The sequence below is a fragment of the Dasypus novemcinctus genome, chromosome 3 (assembly GCF_030445035.2).
Source record: "Dasypus novemcinctus isolate mDasNov1 chromosome 3, mDasNov1.1.hap2, whole genome shotgun sequence".
Lineage (NCBI taxonomy): Eukaryota > Metazoa > Chordata > Mammalia > Cingulata > Dasypodidae > Dasypus > Dasypus novemcinctus.
Genome location: NC_080675.1, coordinates 171,493,967 through 171,510,363, shown reverse-complemented (window position 1 = coordinate 171,510,363; position 16,397 = coordinate 171,493,967). Strand labels below are relative to the sequence as shown.

Sequence of the window (16,397 nt, the reverse complement as noted above, 5' to 3'; positions counted from 1 at the left end):
GCGGGAGAGGGGGGGCGCACGCCGGGCCTCCCACGTGCGGGGACCCCCCCTCCCCCGGCCGCCGCCGCCCGCCGGGCCTCGGGCTCCGGCGCCGGCCCCGCGGCGCTTTCCCGTCGGCTTCCCTCTCGCGCTCCCCTTGGCGCGCTCCCCGCTCTCGCCCTCTTTCGCTCGCTCCCTCCTTCCCTGCCCCTCCCCCCCTCCCCTCAGACGCCATCTCCCCGGCTCTCCCCGGCTCGCCCTCGCTCCCTTCAGCGCTCCGGCAGGAGGGAATGTGGAAGTGAAAGGAAGAGACGACATGTTTGCAGCGCGGCGCGGGCCTGCGCGCCGCCGTCCCCGGGGAGAGGCGGGGGGCGGGTCGGCCGCGGCCGCAGCGACCCACCCCCGCGCTCCCCGCGCCCCCCGCCGGCGCGCCGCCCCGGGCTGCGGGGCCGGGGCCCGGGGGCCGCGCGGGACACTCACCCTGGGTCCGGGCGCGGCTCCTGCGCTGGGGCCCTCGGCGGGCCGGGGCCGGGGGCTCCTGGCTGCCCACAGCCCGGGCTGCTGCTGCGCGCCCGCCACCCGCCTCCACGCGCGCCCGCCGCCTGCTCCCGCCGCCCTCCCTCCGGCTCCTCTCTTTCTCTCTCTCTCTCTCCTCTCCCTCTCCTCTCTCGCTCGCTCTCCCTCCCTGGAAGAAGGGAATGAGGCAGGGCTGACGTGAAGGGATGCAAAACAGCTCCTCCTAAGCCAGCTCGCAGAGGAAGAGAGAGACAGAAGAGCAGCCCTTTTATCTCTCTTTTGTTTTCTCACTTCCTTCCAACCCCCCCCAGCACCCCCCTCTTGTCAGCCCAAGTTTTCTTTTTCTCTTTCTACCGCAGCGAGGATTTTTCTTCCTTTCTTTCTCTTTCTTTCGCTTCAACTCTCCCACTCGAATTGAAAGCCTGCAGGGGTTTCTCCTTTTTTTTTTTTCTTCCCTCTTTTCTTCCTTCTTCCTCCTTTCTTATTTCTCTAAAAGGGTTTTGTTTGCTGTGGGAGTTTCGTTTGAAAATCAAGTCACGCCTTTTTTCCTTCTTTTCTTTCTTTCTCTCTTTTTTTTTTTTTTTTCTCCTCTCAGCAGAAAAGGGGAACAAAGATAAACTGAAGCGGGGGAGAGGGAGAGCGTCTGAACCTCGCATGGAAACGGGGGGCCCGGGCCTACCGGCACAAAGGGGGCCCGGGGGCCCCCCCCACGGGAAGCCTGGGGCGGCCTCCCGTAAGGAGAGTCGGCGGGGGTGGGGGGTGCGGGTGCGGCTCCCGGGTGCCCGCCCTGTCGGGAGTGCGGCGGGGGCCGCCCTCCCCAGCCTGAGGTGGGAGGCTGGGTGTGTTCCTGACTTCCCGATGTTTTAAAGTGGGCAGATGGGCTGGGAGCAGGCCACCCCGCCGAGCCCGGGGCCGCGAGGGAGCCCTTTGGAAAGGGGCTCGCGGAGCCCTGGACGGCCATGCTCGAGGGAGCGGCGCGGGCGGCGAGCGCCAGGGCCCGGGAGGGGCAGGGGCGCAGGGCCGCGGGGGTCCCCGCGCCCCGCTTCCCAGCCCCGGTGCCCGGGCGCGCCGACGCGTGGCGGTTCTCAGCGCGGGCGTCAGGCCCCGCGCGGCCGGCCCCCCGCAGCGCCGAGGGGCGCCGGGGCAGGCGGGACCCCCGACCTTCCGCCTCGCCAGCCCTCGCCCCTTGACGACTCCCACGCTGTCGTCGGTCGGGAGCTGCCACGGAGGGTCAAGTATTCACGCGGCGCCTGGGCGGGCTCCGCAGACCCGGGGTGCCCTCCGGCTTCTCCGAAGGAGTGGGGGAAAGTTCCCAAAGCAAAGTTGGCCACATTTCTGCTTTTCCCAAGTAGGTAGTGAGCACCTGCTGAGTGCCCGGCCCGTGGGCTGGGGCTGCTGCCTGCGGCTGGGGAGAAACATGAAGGCTCAGTGGGTCCCGAGAGCTTCCGCAGGAAACAACGCCAGGGGAGGTGGCTGCTCAGGACCAGGTCACCGAGAGGAAGGAAAGCCTGGCTCCTCTCCCCTCCCTCTTCTCTTCCTTCCCTTCCCTTCCTTCCTCTCGGCTGCATCTCCTTGGCTCCACCCCTTCTCCTCATCAATTCCTCCCACACTTCCCTGCTCTCCCTGGCTTTTCACTGGAGGGTCCCTTTTCCCAGCGAGGAGCAGATGCTGAGCCCCATTGTCTTTACCCCAGTGACTGCAGCTGCGGGGGGATAGGAGCTGCCACGCTCTCCTCCCCCCAAGCCCAGCGGCCTGGGCCTTTGGAGGCTGGAGCCCCAAGGCCACCGCCCCTGGCCCTGCAGTGCTGTGAGCGATGACTCCAGTCACTCAGAACATGATTTGTTTTTCTGATTGGAAGTGAGAAAACCAGAGCCCAAGAGTTTGGGTCAGCCATGAGGACAGCATGGTTTTAACATTAGCACCCGGGGACCCCAATGACCCCGGGGCATTCTCCCAGTGTGCCCTCTGCATAGGGCAAGCGGGAAATCACATTTCTGTCATTACCTACCCCCTCCTGCTTAGTGCATCCAAGCAAAGCATGGTTACTCATTCATTACACCGAATGCTTACTGAGTGCTCTGCCAGTTCCCGTGCCGGGGTAACGGAGGACCGGAGGACCCAACCATCAACAAGACAAAGCACTCGCTTCGCTTCGCAGACTGACAGGCTGGCTGGGGAGAGAGGCAAGAAGACAGACAACCACAGTGCCATGCTCTAACTGCAAGGACGGGCTGAGGACACACCTAAGAGGGTGCTTAGACTGGGGCAGGCAGGGTTGACTTCCTGGAGGAGGTGTCATCTAGACGAGCAGGCCCTTGCCAGCCACATGCATGGGCAGGAACAGCCTGTCCAGAGGCCCCCGGGCAGGAGAGCATATTCTCACAGATTCTTAGTACTGCCAGAGTATTTGAAAAAAAGAGGGGAAAAGTGTCAGGGTGATTTCAAATTTTAGCTTCACCCACTTGTTAACTGTGTGAGCTTGGGTGAATAACTTAGCCTCAGTTTCCTCACCTGTAAAACGGAAGTAAGGGGACTTGTAGGCTGTGGAGACATTTGTGTTCAAAGGTCCAGCATTATTTGCCTCAGCTCCCTGGACAAGTTGACCTCTTTACGTTTTCTCATCCGGAAAACGGGAATAAAAATCCTCACCTCACAGGGTTGTTGGGAGGCTTAGGTGAGCCCAGGCCTACCTCGGCACCTTGTACATAAGCACTAATAGATGGGAGGTTCGCTCATTATTGTACAGAGACCATGGGGAGTGACAGGGAGGTGCCCTTGACAACCTGGAAATCAGATTATGTTCTGGGTTGAAACCAGTGACTCATCACGCCAGAAGGGCAGGGAGCCGGCTGTGGGGGAAGCATTCCTTCAACCATGCCCTGTGTCACGGTGGGGCCTTGGGTGGGGGTCACCCCAGTCGGATCAAGATGGCCAGGGTTTCGTCTCGGGGAACATGACGAGAATGGGATGGCCGTGGTCCCCAAGCCCCAGCTGGTGGGCGGCGCTGTGGCTGCCTGAAGAACAAATAGGGATCTGAAAGGGCAAGCCTGGTGAACAGGGAGCAGTAGCGCCTGAGGGGCAGGGCGGGTGGTGTTTGCTCAGGGGACAGAAGTTCACACGGGGGTAAAGGAGCCAGAGATGATCGACTCCTCCAGAACCGGAGTGGATCTCTTGGAACCACTGACGTAGTGCTTTGCTTGGGTTCCCCATTCTCCAGGGAATCTGCAGATGAACTTGGCACCCGGGATCCGGGCGGACGTCAGCATTCTGGTCCCTGTAAAGCTGTAACCATTTTACATTTCTGATTTTGTTGTAACACAAGTTTACTGCGAAAGAATTTGAAAATCAACTAAGCAAAAATGAAAGGGAACCCCATCTAGAGACATTATTTTAAGTGTATATCCTTGCGTATTTTATATCCACTTATTTACCCATAAATGCACATAAAACTATACAAAGTATTGTTAAGTGAGTGACTACATCTTCATTTTTTTCTTACAAAATTAACAGAAATGGCACATTATGCCTACTACTTTGAAACCGCTTTCCCCCAGTAACCCATGTAATACCAAGATCTTTCTCCGTCTATAAACATCCACATTAATGAATGAATAATTTCATGGCATACTTGTATCTTAATTCATTTGACCAAATTGTTGGCCTCGTGGGACATTTCCGATTTTTCACTTTTATGAGCCTGTTGTATTAAACATACTTGTACATTTACCTTTGTGCCAGGCTCTGCTATGCACCTTTACATGAGGTAGGTATTTTTTTAATATCCTCATTTGCAGACGAGGAGACTGAGGCACAGAGAAGTTAAAAATAAATAAAACGTGCCCAGGTCACAGCTATCAAGTAGCTGAGCCAGATTTTGCTCCCTGGTTTCCAGTTGTAAGTTCCTGTCAACATCTCCTTTTCACCCCTTTTCTTTAGAATGACTATCGATTATCCACTAACCCCTCCAAGTTCCTTCCCACTGTCTTTTCTCTTCTTACAAGTTACCTGCCTGAGAAAACCTGCCTGGTCAGGTGACCCACTGTCTTTTCTGACACCAGCCTCCTGCGGTTGTTGGGAGGAATGCAAGCAGATAATGTATGACGTGTTACATGATGATGCATTTTGTAAATTGTAAAGCCTGTTGGAAGGTTCCACAAGGCCTAAGCTTCCACCATTTGACCAAATGCCCTGACCTGCCCTAACCCACGAGGGAATCCTCTAGATTCACTACTAAAGAGTGAGAAACCAACTGTTTTGATACAGGAGCAGTACACAGAGGTCTATCCTGGGCATTTCATAAACTCCTCAGTTGCCCCCTTCCAGAGCTGAGATGGGAAAGTAGGTTTGTTTTAAGAGTTCATCATCCTCACCATTTTCCTAAGGAAGGGTACCTTCGTACTGCAAACCTTCCAGAATATTCATTTCCATCTCCAAAATCTGAGGCATCTTGTAAGCTGAAGAAAGGGATGAAATACCGCTCTTCAACATTTCATTTGATGTGTTCACCAGAATAACTCTTCTGGGAGATTAGCAGGTGATTATTAAAATCTATTCCTTTAGTTGGCAGAGCCAAACAAATTTTAAAATATATGGATCAGTGACTGTGCAATAGCTAGTATTCAATTTTTAGTATCATGCCACCTAAGTGGAATCCAGGGGCTGCAGAAGGCGTGGGTGGACTTGGGCCTCCTGGAAGGATGGGCTCATGAGCTGGGAGGAGGGACACAGGAACTGATGGACAGCCGCTGAGAACTAAGTGAATGACCAAAGAACCACGGAAGATGTGTTGGGCTGCAATTCAAAATCCTCAGAAGGATAGCAACAATTTAGGAAAACTCGAGGTTTGCCAGGGCAGGGGAGATTCTGGAGAAAGTAAAAGTCTTCCGTTTACAAGTTATTTTTTCAAGAGTAGTGCCAGTGTGTCACAAGTCATCCACCCCTTTTGACCTCCTTGTCACCAAGGATGCATATTTGCATAACTTTATTCTATTCAAGGCCTGAGACAATACACTCACTGGCCTTATCTGCCTAAATATAAGACTAATAAATATACCAAAAGAAAAATGGGCCATCAACCATAAACAGGCAACTTCCCAGTTTCACCAGACAGTTAAAAACAAGTAAGAGCCACAGCAATGAAACTTCTTGCCAGTGAAGATGTGGTGAGATAGACCCTTGTAGTCACGGGTGTGGGAGGGAAATTGGTACAAAGCCTGGGAAAAGAATTTGATAATATAGCTCAAACGAAGTTTAAAAGTTTATAACCTTTGACTCCATAGCTTTAGTTCTAGAAATCAATTTGAGAGAAATAATCAGCAATGTGAGCAAAGATGTACGTTAAGGGTATTTATCGAAGTAGTATTTATATTGGCAAAAATTTAAAAAAAAAAAAGGAAGGAAGGTAACCACCTAAATATCTAACAATAGGAGATGCTTAAAGTATGGCATGCATGTTTGATGTAATACTCGGCAGCTATTAAAAATCATGTTTCTGGAGAATTTTTAATAACAGGAAATGTTTGTTATACACTGAGCAAGGTAGTAAATTATATGCATCAGAATTATATTTTTGTAAAATTTCGTATAGACTTATACATTTATCCAGAAAAAAAATTGGATATGAAATATCTGGACAGAAATGCAACAAGTTAAAAAAAGTGGTTTCTGTTTGTTGGGATTATAAGTGACTTCTCTTTTTTTCTTCACCACTTATTGAATTTGCCAAGTTTCTATAATGAGTATACTATTTTTAAACAGTAACGTAGGTTTAGAGAAAAGGTCTAGGTTTCACATTCATTCCACCGTCAATGGTAAAAAGACCCAGGCCAGGCCTTCAAGGAGCTTGCAGTCAAGGGAGAAACAGCCCAGCACACGGGAAGTTAGGTAGCACCATGCAAGTGTTTTCTCCTCACCCTGGAAATGCTTGCAGGCCTGGGAGGAAGGAGGAACCAGCATTTGGTTGCTGATGGTATGGACTCCAGGTTGAATAGACAGTCTATTGTGCAAGTGTATTGTGCAAAAAGAGAATAGGGCTTTCTGTGAAGGGGGATAAAGAGGGTGTGGGGGCAGGGAGGCTGGGGGAGGAGGAGCAGGGCCCAGGCAGGTGCTGGCGCAGGTCCTCAGGAGATGTCCTGGAAGCCAGCCGGCCGGATGGGTGGACCGCAGCCAGGGCTGCCCCGAAGGTCCCTCCATGCTGTCCTCCCGTCGTGGCGTCCAGGGCCCGGGCGAGTCCTTGGCACTGTGCTCCTGCCAGGGGCCGGGTAAATGGTATTGTCCTTAAGTGTAGGTGAATGAATGAACCCCTCACATCAGGGATCACGCTCATGAATTCCCTGGAAAGCATTAATTAAACAGTCTGGAAAAGAGAGACGCCATTGTGAAGCTGCAACGGTGAACAGGACTGGAGGGGCAGGGCGGGGGGCATTTATAGTCTTTTCCAAGGCAGCAAGGGGTGGGGGGAAGGGAGGCAAGGGCATCTGCTTTAGCACCAGGAGGGACCTAGGTTCAAGTTCTAGGATAGCACTGGGGTCTGAGGAGCTGTGACTCCTTGCCAGCTGTGTGACCCTGGCCAGACTTGGTCTTTGAATGTTTCATTGCCTGTAAAACGGGCTTGGGGCAACCTATGGTTGTTGAGAAGTCAGAGGAGATAATGCTGTGTAGACGCTCAAGCATTCTGCGAATGGAGTGAGCTGTTAGATGACTTACTGTTAGCCGCACAGCCCCCCAGGTGTCACCTGCTTGCGGGGGGGACGTGCCATAGGGTAGGCGTTGAGTTCTCAGATTATGAGCCCTCTTTCTGGCCCCCTCCCTTTGCCACCCTTTATCCCTTATTCAATCAACAGACATTTACGGAGCACCAAGACGGGCCAGCCACCCTTAAGGGTCTCCCAGGCAACCAGGGGGACGGATGTAGTAGGCAAGAAGCGATACCTCAACAAGAGCAGAGGGAGACCTTCTGAGTGAGGGGACGTTTAAACTGAGTCTTGGAAGAAAAGTGGGAAGGGGCTCAGCAAAGGAAGGGCGTTTGGGGGTGCAGGGGTTTTCTGTGAGACAAGTTCCTTAACCCTGAACCTCCCTCACCACTAAGACAATAAATGCCATGTGCCTAGCACAGTGCCTGGCCCACGGGAGGTACAGAAAAAAGCTAGCTCACAAAAGCTTAAAATCTAATGCAACATCTTCGTTCTTTATTGAAGAGTCTAGGTATGTGACTTAGTTTGTAAAAATATACAAGCCCATTCATGATTAAGTCACAAAAGTGTACTCTGTGAGATGCTGCTTCTGGCAAAATAGGAGAGCAAATATTCTAGCAAGTACAATGATAGAGGTACCTGGTTCTTCTGAAGCAGTTAGGGTGGCATGTTGGCATCCTGTCTCACCCTCCCTATCCCAGTCATTGGTGTGGAGCAAAGGGTTCTGACAACAGTCATGTTTCTGATAAATCAACACCATCTTGTGATTGGGCAGTGCTCTGGCTCCATTGTTCCTATTGGGACAGCTTGGAAATCTGGTGTTCTGACTCAGTGAGCTATCTTGTAAGTTAAATAAATCAAATTTCCTTCAAAATAACTAGATTTGACTGCATTGATGACACCTAAAATCAAGCACATACATAAAATATACAAATATTACTGGTAAGTGGAGTCTGGATCATGACATTTGGCATCATTTTCACTTGTTTGACCCGATTATTATTATTATTATTATGTACATTTGCAGCAGAGAAGTTTTGAAATATAAAGTAGAAAATATTAACTTTTCCAAGAGATTTTCTTCAATATGGCCACAATTTAATAACAAATATGACCAAAAGGACAATTATCTCTGTATCCACCAAGCAAATAAACAAACAAGCAAGGAAATACATATCTGTTGCCTCCTCTTCCCATGGACGCAGCTAAACTGTAGTTCTGACTCCCTTGTAATTAATTGGATTTGGACATGTAACTGTTTTAATTAATGGACTGTAGAGAGAAGTGGTGCATACCACTTTCAGGATTGATCCATATAAACATCCTATGAGAAATTTTCCATGCTAGGTTTCCTTTTCTGACTGTAGGAAATGCCCAGATGGTCTTGGAATTACCTGTTGAACATGACAGAGAAGTCAATATGAATGTTACTCTAGTTCTGTGAGAAAGATCCAGTTGTCAACTTGAATAACAACTCAGGAATATTACATGAGAAAGAAATAAACTGCTTTTAATGGCAAAAAAGAAAAAGAAAAAAGCTAGCTCTTTGTCCCTTCGGTATCAAAATCAGTTCCTCTTTGAAGCTCATTTCCAGTTCACTTTTTGCTCTTTTTTCCCCATTTCCTGTAGACCTCTCTGCTGTTGACGTGGGTCCCAAAGTGACTTTGCCCATTTTCAAGGATCCACAGAATAGTTTAAACAACAGGTTGTTTTCAACCACAAGGAAAAATCACTAAAAAAGTTGAAAATGCAGATGTCATATGGGCCACATTTTCTGTTCACAATGTATTAAAACTAGAAAATAATGCTAGAAATCAAATATCTAAAATTTTTCAAAATAGCTTCTGGATAAAGGAGGATATCAAGACTGAAGTGTCAATTTAGAAAAGAACACTAAACCAGTGGTATACAAGCAAAGCTTTACTGAAAAATGTATTTAGATTTTAACATGATTTTACTATTAAACCTAGGAAAAGTTAAATAAACAAAAATCATTTGCTGAATATTTTAGAAATGTTAACAAATGAACCCCCAATTAAAGATGAGGGAAGAAGAAATGAAGAAAAAAACAGGAAAGATTAAATTAGAAAATAGAAAAACAGCTGAGCTGGCTCTTTTGGTAAAAAAAAGGTCTACATAATACAATGGACAAACCAGAAAGAAAAAAAAAACAAAACAGAAACAAACAGAATTTAAGGTGAAATGGGGATTGACAACTGAAATAGACTTTAGAACTAGAAAAGGATATTATGTGAAATTGTTAACAAATTTGAAAACATCAGTGAAAAAGATAATTTTTTTTGGAAAAAAATAATAGAGCAGTTTCTATATTTGACACAATTGAAGTAAAAAATCTGAACCACCTCCTTTGTTTCTTCTCAATGCTCCCTGGACAGAGAGACCCCATTGCCCAGCTTTCTAAAGCAGCTGTCCTCTACCACGTTCCTTTTTCTTTTTTCTTTTTATTGTGGTAACATATTTACAACACAACATTTCCCATTTTACAAATTTCAGGTAAACCATTCAGTGGTGTCAACTACATTCACAATGTGCTACCACCTCCAACCATCCCTTACCAAAACTTTTTATCACCCTAAATAGAAACTCTGGACCCATTAATCGTCCACTCCCCCCTGTTTCATTTTTCTCTACAGCCTTCTCACCATCTGATGTGACCCACATCTAATTGTTTACTTGTTTCCCTTCTCTCCCCACTAGAATATGAGACTAGAATCTGAGACTAGAGAGTTTTGATTTGTTTTTTTTTTAAATTAAACCTATTTTGAGATAATTGCAAGAGAAATTTGTTTTGTTTACTGCTGAATCCCTACTGCACAGAACTGAGCCTGGCATATAGTTGGTACTTAAAATAAATACTAGTTTAATGAATACATGAACTGAAGAAGAATTTAAGAAAGTTATAAAGAACATTGTCCCCCAAAGCTCGGAGTCCAGATGGTTTTACATGGGTGGGTACAGGAATCTTTTAAAGGTTTGAGGATTGGGTAACCCTATGCTATATAAATTAATCCGGAATATAGTATTTTCTATATGAAGAAAACTACAAAATTTTTCTGAAGGATATAAGGGAAAAACTGAATGTGGAAAGACATAACCTGTGCCTGAAAGCAGAGGCTAAAGAATGTAAAGCTGGAAAGATCAAATTAGTTTACAGACTTTGTACAAATTCAAATATCACATCTTTTCAAACTCTCACAAAAAGATTATAAAAATTTATTTTACAGTACAAACAGGTAGAAATTCAAAGAAAAAGTTTATAAAATTAAGAGTAACAGGGAAACGGACTTTGGCCCAGTGGTTAGGGCGTCCGTCTACCACATGGGAGGCCCGCGGTTCAAGCCCCGGGCCTCCTTGACCCGTGTGGAGCTGGCCCCATGCGCAGTGCTGATGCGCGCAAGGAGTGCCGTGCCACACAGGGGTGTCCCCTGCATAGGGGAGCCCCACGCGCAAGGAGTGCACCCATAAGGAGAGCCGCCCAGCGCGAAAGAAAGTGCAGCCTGCCGAGGAATGGCGCCGCCCACACTTTCCGTGCCGCTGACGACAACAGAAGCAGACAAAGAAACAAGACGCAGCAAAAAGACACAGAAAACAGACAACCGGGGGAGGGGAGGGGAATTAAATAAATAAAAAAATAAATCTTTAAAAAAAAAAATTAAGAGTAACAAAGGAGGGAATAGACCTTCTAAATAAAAGTTTTAATATTTTAAATATGGCATTAGGGCAAATGCCATAGTTTTATTAATAGATTGAAAGAGGTAGCTTAAGGGAGTGGATGTGACTCAAGCAGTTGAGTGCCCCTCTCCCACATGGGAAGTCCTAGGTTCAGTTTTCGGTTCCCGGTGCCTCCTAAAGAAAAAAAGAAGACAATGAGGAGAAAAAAAAAGTAGTAGCTCAAAGTTTGACAGTCAAATACATTTAATCACCAGTTTAATAAGTAATACAGGTATCTCATAAGACGGGATGGAAAGGGCTACTTTAAAATTACTTTGAGCTGAGTGTTAGAAAGAAAGCTGCACCTGTAAGAGAACAAAAGCTCACCCAATTGTAGAGGAGAAAAGAATTTTATTAACAATCTTGCAAGAATGGGTGTGCAACCTGGATAAAATGGCCGGTGTGCCAAATAGCGAGAAAATGTGGCGTTTATAACCTAAACCTGGCATGCAGGTCCCTCCCCTGTTCCCCACTGGTTGGGTACTGTAGGGGTTACAGCCTATCCGCGAGGTCTAACTCGGTTAGACCGAGTTAGTTGCACGATTCCTGCTCTGAGTCGCTGCTCCCCTGCTCCCTACATTCTGGCGGGCGGGCGGCTGGGCACTGCTTTCACTATTGGTCCCACCCTCATTTTGGCCCCACCCTCGCTTTGGTCCCACCCTCGCTGTGACGCCACTTTTCAAATTCTTGGCACCAGAGCCACTAGAACTCCTTTCCCTCCCTCCTCCAACTGCAGAGCTGCCCCTCCTCTGTCCAGGGGACATTTTCACCTTCATGTGAAAATTAAACTTAACCCTTTCTTTATGTAAGTGGCTGGTAAATTAGGGGAAAATATTCTACTCTTACCTTACATAATAAAACAAATAAATCCTGGCTGGATTTATAATCATTTTTTAAAATCAAGCCATAAAAAGCGTGTAAGTAAAAGACAATAAATACTTTTCAAACATCTGGAGGATGGAATGGCATTCTAAGCTTAGTACCAACAAAAAAAATCGTGAAGGGAAAAGAGAACATTTTCGTTACATAAGTGTAAGTCAAACTTTACCACGCTAAGAAAGCAAAATTTAATTCTAAGATAGATGAAGCGAAGAAAACAGGTTGCAGTGAGGATACTGTTCATGGAAGGAAGAAAAATGTACACAAAACCAAACGGTATTTTGGGGTGAATATATTCTGCATGTTGTAAGGAAAGGGTTAAGTTTAGCTTTCACATGAAGATGAAGCTAAAACCAGCTCTGCAGTTGAAGCAGGGAGGGAAAGGGGCTCTAGTGGCTTTGGCGCCAAAGTTTGAAAGTGGCACCAAGGGAAGGGTGGCACCAAATTCAAAAGTGGCACCAACTCTGAAATGAAGGGGTTTAGGAGTTGTAATCGGGGGAGAGGGGCAGGAGCTCTAACATAAGCGGGGAAACTAGCGCCAAGTTTGAAACTGGCGCCAACTACCAACCTGCCAGAATGTAGGGAATGAGAGCGGCAACAAAGAGCGGGAACCCACATATATTAATTAGACCTCTCGGATAGTCTGAAACCCCTGAAGTACCCAATCAGGGGGGAGCAGGGGAGGGACCTGTGTGTTAGGCTTAGGGTATAAATGTTGTTTCTTATTGTTTGGTGTCCCGGCCATTTTATCCAGGTTGCGCGCCCGTTCTTGCAAGATCATTAATAAAATTCTTTTCTCCTCCACAATCGGGTGAGCTCTTGTTCTCTTACAGGTACAGCTTTCTTTCTAACACAGTGAATGCCTAGAAAGTCATAAGGGGTACCCACAAACTGCGAACAACAGTTGGTGTGGGGGTGGATTGGAGACGAGGGCAGGCAAAGGGGAGGTTTGCTTTATTCTCAGTGGGTGCGTTTTTATTTTTTACAACAAGCATATACTCATGTATCACGTAATTTTAAAAGAAAAAATGACTACAAAATAAAACAGGCAGACTGCTTTAAATATTTCAAAAGCCATTTCTTTATTACATAAAGAGTTTGTATAAATGATTTTTAAAAATAGTGTGTATCCTGATACACACATGGTCAGAGGGTACTGCAAGTCAGGTCATTCAAGAGAAAATACGAGAAAACAAACCTACAAGGACATGTGTGCATTTAAATAGATCCAAAGTGAAGTCCGCCTGGAGCACTAAGGAACGACTGCCCTTGCTTTGCTTTCTTCTCTCCTTCCACCTTCCCTTCTGGGCTCCAGGACAGGACTTAGTCGTGCAAAATTGGCAACTCGGGGACACCCAGAGCAGAAGGGAGGAGAGGAGGGACCGTGGCAGAAGGGACCCCTAAGGGCCCTTGCCCAAACCCTCCTAAGTGGAGATTTCGTCTGGGTTGACTGCCCAGCCTCTCCTCTTGGGGGACGATGGCCCTGCCTTGTGCCCATCTCCCACCTGCCTCGGGCCTTTCTGAAACAGAAGTGCAGTGTGGGAGGCAAAGACCTGCAGAGGCTGGCGGGGACGCAGGCTTGGGGTAGCTCGGCCTGGCCTGCAGACGAAATCAGGAGTATTTTGTCTAATGACCCCCCATCGGGGGCCCTTTCCTGAGACCCGTGGACCAGCGCCCAGAGAAGGGTAGACTTCAGGGCTTCCTTGAGCCCAGAGGAAACCAGGAGCAGAGGTAGGCAGGGCTGATGACGACGAAGGGGTCTTAAAAAGCTGGCAGTACAGTGGACTCCCTCGGGGGCAGGGCCCTCGCCCTTTGCTGTCTAGTCCCCAGCGTTCGTTGGCGCCAGGCCTGGCTGTGTCTGCCGATGGCTGAGCTCTCAGTTTCTAGGTTCAGGCAGCCCTGGGTTTAAACCCCAGCTCCGCCTACTACCTGCTCGTCACCAGGAAAGCACGTCAACCTCTCCCAACTCCGTTTTCACATTTCTAAGTCGAGGACACTGACAGCACTCCCCTCCAAGGGCTGCGGGGAGGGTTAAATGCAGAGGGCAGAGCTCAGGGGCAGCAGGGGTAGGGGGCTCGCTGGCAAATGGTCACGTCATTCTCCGGTGCCTGGCCACCCGCCAGCACCCACCAGTCCTTGGGATCCGGACCTGTGAGACCCGCTGCTGCTGGCCGTCTCCATCCGTGTGTCCCCAGGCCCGATGGAAACCAGCTCCTCATCCCCTTCCCAGCGGCTGGGCGAAACCTGTCCCCACCCAGGGCTCTGGTCAGTGGCTCCCCTGGCCACGCAGGGCCAACTGGAGACCAGGCTCTCCCTGTCCTGCACCCCCACACCCATCCATCCCCAAGGCTTGTTGATTCTCCCCGGATATGTTTCTCAGGAACTCATCACCCTCTCCACCCCCACGAGCCCCCTCCCCGAGTCTCCTAACTACCCCCTCTACCTCCCCACTGGACCCCCTGGAGCCATTCATTTAAAAATATCCTCTTAGTGGCTTAAAACCTTGTGATGGCTTCTTATTGCTCTTAGGGTAAATAAAACAAACAGCAAAACTTATTGAGGGGAGCGGATGTAGCCCAGTGGTTGAGCACCTGCTTCCCTTGTACGAGGTCCTGGGTTCAATCCGCGGTACCTCTAAAAAAGATAAATAAATAAGTTATTGAGCAACTAGCTTGGGCCAGGCGCCATGTTAAGTGCTTTATACACCTCACGTCATTCCTTCCTCACAACCTTACTATGTCGATATTATCGGTTCTGGCCTGCCGCATCACCTTCGACAGGTTAATTTAGCGACTCAGTTTCACCATCTGCTAAGTTGGGACGCTAAGCTTATCTAGCTCATGGCGTTGTTGCGAGGATTAAATTATTCGTATCATGAAAAACGATTAGAAAAATTCTTGGCATGTAGTTACGTGCTTATTCAATTTAGCTAGGAGTTGGAGAACACAGGTTTTGTTTGTTTGCTTGTTTATTTTGGGTAGGGAAAGGGAAACAGAGAGGTCAAGAAACACTCCAGTTCCTGCAGCGGGCAAATGGCCGAGGCAGGATTCACATCCGAGCCTGCTGCCTCCAGTCTCTGAGCTAAGTCTTCAAGGAGACTCCTGGGCCTGCCTGTCACTTCCCAGCCCCTTCCACAGCCACCCCCACCTGCAACTAGCCTCACAGCCCCTAAAACAAACTTGCACCTTCCCACTTCCAAGCATCGCAAGGCTGTCTGTCTGTCTGGGCAGACTCTGTCCTGTCTCCACCAGGAAACCCTCCCTGAACCCCCAGACCGTAAGTCCCTGGTAAGCCCCACCCATAGTCCTCCACGGCCGCACTTGGTGCTCTAACAACTATTTAAATGTTCAGAACACTGTTTCCTGGCTCTCTCTCCATGCCCTGTGGCTCTGTGAGGACAGGGACCAGGTGTGCCCTAAAACCTGAGTCCCAATACCCTGCAGGATACCTGGGAGGGCCCCTGGGCATGTTAGTACCAATAAGTATTTGTAGAATGCATGAATCTGGAGGCTTCGATCACTCCTGTCAAATAGAGGCTGCAAAGCTGTTTCTAAAAGAGAAGGAGCTGATGAGGGGGGCTTTGAGGGAGACCCTCCTCTCCCCACGGTGGGAAAGGTGCCCTGTGGGGAAGGGGCTCCAGAGCTGGAAGGCAGATACCAAAGCGCAGGAGGCCACATGGTGGTTTTTTGTGTTTTGCTACAGCCGCCAGGCCATCATGCCCAGCTCATCATTAAGTGCTCAGCAAATACTGGTCACCAATGTTAATAACATAGAAATAACATGAATGGAGCTCCTTGGAAAGGCCATAGTCCTAGCTGGAAAAGGGAAGGGAGGAAAAAGAAAAGAAAGTGCGCTTGCGAGTGGTCAGTACGGCAGGCACTCGGAGCACCTGTGGAGGAATTCCAGGCTGGAACGGCAGCGTCTTGGGCGCCGTGTCAAGAGGCCGGGCTTTGTCTTGTAGCCCAGCTGTTCCTCAAGTGTCCATTTAAGGCGCCGCGTAAAACGGGCTCCTAGGTCAAAGGTCGGTAGGAACTGATGGAGTCAACAAAGTGAAGCAGGTTCTTTGTCACAGGACTTCTTGGAGCCCTTCAGTTATCTCATTGTGTTGGGATTCTCCAAGAACAGGGATTTCCTGGGTGGGAGAGGATTTCTTAAATGTATTTGACCTAAGAATGAGAGTTCTGAGGAATATCCTTGGAGAAATGCCCTGGCGAGGTCTGGAAGGTTTTGGGGATGTATGTGTGCAGAGCGATATGATAAGATTTATGTTTTGGGCAAAGAAAGTGTGGCCCCATTGCGGGGGGAGGCCCAAGGGAAAAGGAGGGGGTGGTGCAGATAATACAACCTGCTTGCTTGGGGGAAGAGGAGCTGCCCCCGGGGGTCAGCCTCCACTTAGCCTAGGTGCTGCCCCGAGACTTCTAGATGGTCTGAGAGATGAAATGCTGAGGGTTAGAGAGACGTGGGTTTGAATGCTGCTTCTCACGGCGGTGAAAACCAGGCAGGGAGCCGTGCAGCTGGCTCTCGGCCCGCTGCAGCCTCGGATCTCGGTCACCAGGCCCAGCCTCTCACCATCACCTAGTGCAGATTTCCTTGCTCCCA

General features: G+C 48.8%; 1 protein-coding gene across 1 annotated transcript in view; it reads right to left on the bottom strand.

Moving 5' to 3' along the window:
• The window catches only part of ZNF710 (zinc finger protein 710), a 66,344-nt gene extending 64,739 nt beyond the window's left edge, over positions 1-1,605 (bottom strand). The window contains exon 1 of the mRNA XM_023591850.2: positions 460-1,605. The gene's annotated coding sequence lies outside the window, so the exon portion shown is untranslated. The remainder of the gene's footprint in view (positions 1-459) is intronic.
• Positions 1,606-16,397: the final 14,792 nt, after the last annotated feature.